This window comes from Alosa pseudoharengus, unplaced genomic scaffold (assembly GCF_046254945.1).
Source record: "Alosa pseudoharengus isolate Yale_2024_CS ecotype anadromous, Long Island Sound unplaced genomic scaffold, YU_APseudo_1.1 YU_APseudo_1.1_scf_12, whole genome shotgun sequence".
Taxonomy (NCBI): Eukaryota; Metazoa; Chordata; class Actinopteri; order Clupeiformes; family Clupeidae; genus Alosa; species Alosa pseudoharengus.
The window spans coordinates 82501-85000 of NW_027468587.1; the positions used below are offsets into that span (position 1 = coordinate 82501).

The following is a 2500-nucleotide window of genomic DNA, read 5'->3' on the forward strand; positions in this document are numbered from 1 at the left end:
AGTTGTGGGTGCTGCTAATTTGCAGAAAACACCAAACACCCGCCTCGACCCACAGGCACCAATCCACAAATGGCCAAACGCTGACGTTTCCCTGCCTCTCGGCACACATGTGCGTGTGAAAGAGTTGGAGAGACGCTGAAGGCTGGGAAAAGCAGCTGAAGAAGGGCACGGTTCACAAAGCTGAAGGAGACAGTCTTTAGCCATGTGAAAGGTGTCCAGCAGGTGAAGGAGAGCCCATGCAGGTGGAGACAGACTGCACTGTTGGGGGGCAATGCCTTAAGCCGAGGGCTTTACTGGGAAAGAGCCCACAGTGACGGGAAGCCAAAAGCACTTCCCATACCGGGAGTCGAACCCGGGCCGCCTGGGTGAAAACCAGGAATCCTAACCGCTAGACCATATGGGAGGAGGCACTCTGCCACCGTCTTGTAGAAAAGCAAAGGCGCGCATGCATTTGTGCTGGACAGAAAGGAGTGTGACTGAGGTCCGGGAGCGGCTGACTGGCTTTTGACGAGAGAGGACATGCAGGCCCACTGAAGGCCGCGGCAAATCTACTGGCCAGCAGAGGGCAGAAGGCCAGCGTGGCGGTCCTCCCGGCGCGGGGTCAAAAGTTGCCGCCGAGCCAGCCAGGAGTCGAACCTAGAATCTTCTGATCCGTAGTCAGACGCGTTATCCATTGCGCCACTGGCCCTGACAGACCCAGCTGACTAGCATGCGATCAGTGTGTTTCCAGAGACGATGCGACAGCAGCACGGTGCGCAGAGCTGCATTCTTCCATTCTTCCTAAGCCTCAAGAAGACAGATGAGCCGACATGGCGAGGTCCAGCTTTGCACACCCACTTTTTCCCGGGCTTGAGGGCAATAATCCAGAAATGTGCAAAAGCTGCCGTGACCCGGATTCGAACCGGGGTTGCTGCGGCCACAACGCAGAGTACTAACCACTATACGATCACGGCTAACCACGGGCTGCGTGCTCTTCCGGCCGCAGTAAAGCTCCTCTCTCAGAGTGTGTGCTCTGTGACCAGCCTTTGACGAGTTTCGCGCTGGCTCCTCTGAGCACTCCTCGGCTGCAGTTTCCACTCCGTAAACGAGTTGTGGGTGCTGCTAATTTGCAGAAAACACCAAACACCCGCCTCGACCCACAGGCACCAATCCACAAATGGCCAAACGCTGACGTTTCCCTGCCTCTCGGCACACATGTGCGTGTGAAAGAGTTGGAGAGACGCTGAAGGCTGGGAAAAGCAGCTGAAGAAGGGCACGGTTCACAAAGCTGAAGGAGACAGTCTTTAGCCATGTGAAAGGTGTCCAGCAGGTGAAGGAGAGCCCATGCAGGTGGAGACAGACTGCACTGTTGGGGGGCAATGCCTTAAGCCGAGGGCTTTCCTGGGAAAGAGCCCACAGTGACGGGAAGCCAAAAGCACTTCCCATACCGGGAGTCGAACCCGGGCCGCCTGGGTGAAAACCAGGAATCCTAACCGCTAGACCATATGGGAGGAGGCACTCTGCCACCGTCTTGTAGAAAAGCAAAGGCGCGCATGCATTTGTGCTGGACAGAAAGGAGTGTGACTGAGGTCCGGGAGCGACTGACTGGCTTTTGACGAGAGAGGACATGCAGGCCCACTGAAGGCCGCGGCAAATCTACTGGCCAGCAGAGGGCAGAAGGCCAGCGTGGCGGTCCTCCCGGCACGGGGTCAAAAGTTGCCGCCGAGCCAGCCAGGAGTCGAACCTAGAATCTTCTGATCCGTAGTCAGACGCGTTATCCATTGCGCCACTGGCCCTGACAGACCCAGCTGACTAGCATGCGATCAGTGTGTTTCCAGAGACGATGCGACAGCAGCACGGTGCGCAGAGCTGCATTCTTCCATTCTTCCTAAGCCTCAAGAAGACAGATGAGCCGACATGGCGAGGTCCAGCTTTGCACACCCACTTTTTCCCGGGCTTGAGGGCAATAATCCAGAAATGTGCAAAAGCTGCCGTGACCCGGATTCGAACCGGGGTTGCTGCGGCCACAACGCAGAGTACTAACCACTATACGATCACGGCTAACCACGGGCTGCGTGCTCTTCCGGCCGCAGTAAAGCTCCTCTCTCAGAGTGTGTGCTCTGTGACCAGCCTTTGACGAGTTTCGCGCTGGCTCCTCTGAGCACTCCTCGGCTGCAGTTTCCACTCCGTAAACGAGTTGTGGGTGCTGCTAATTTGCAGAAAACACCAAACACCCGCCTCGACCCACAGGCACCAATCCACAAATGGCCAAACGCTGACGTTTCCCTGCCTCTCGGCACACATGTGCGTGTGAAAGAGTTGGAGAGACGCTGAAGGCTGGGAAAAGCAGCTGAAGAAGGGCACGGTTCACAAAGCTGAAGGAGACAGTCTTTAGCCATGTGAAAGGTGTCCAGCAGGTGAAGGAGAGCCCATGCAGGTGGAGACAGACTGCACTGTTGGGGGGCAATGCCTTAAGCCGAGGGCTTTACTGGGAAAGAGCCCACAGTGACGGGAAGCCAAA

General features: G+C 56.7%; 6 non-coding genes across 6 annotated transcripts; all 6 read right to left on the reverse strand.

Annotated features, from left to right (window-relative positions):
* Window positions 1-331: 331 nt before the first annotated feature.
* Window positions 332-403, reverse strand: trnae-uuc (transfer RNA glutamic acid (anticodon UUC)). The gene has a single exon. It is a non-coding gene; the product is annotated as a tRNA-Glu (tRNA).
* A 212-nt stretch (window positions 404-615) lies between these two features.
* trnar-acg (transfer RNA arginine (anticodon ACG)) lies at window positions 616-688 on the reverse strand. The gene has a single exon. It is a non-coding gene; the product is annotated as a tRNA-Arg (tRNA).
* Window positions 689-881: 193 nt separating this feature from the next.
* Window positions 882-953, reverse strand: trnah-gug (transfer RNA histidin (anticodon GUG)). Its single transcript has one exon. It is a non-coding gene; the product is annotated as a tRNA-His (tRNA).
* Window positions 954-1418: 465 nt separating this feature from the next.
* Window positions 1419-1490, reverse strand: trnae-uuc (transfer RNA glutamic acid (anticodon UUC)). The gene has a single exon. It is a non-coding gene; the product is annotated as a tRNA-Glu (tRNA).
* A 212-nt stretch (window positions 1491-1702) lies between these two features.
* trnar-acg (transfer RNA arginine (anticodon ACG)) lies at window positions 1703-1775 on the reverse strand. Its single transcript has one exon. It is a non-coding gene; the product is annotated as a tRNA-Arg (tRNA).
* A 193-nt stretch (window positions 1776-1968) lies between these two features.
* On the reverse strand, window positions 1969-2040 carry trnah-gug (transfer RNA histidin (anticodon GUG)). Its single transcript has one exon. It is a non-coding gene; the product is annotated as a tRNA-His (tRNA).
* Between the last annotated feature and the right edge of the window lie 460 nt (window positions 2041-2500).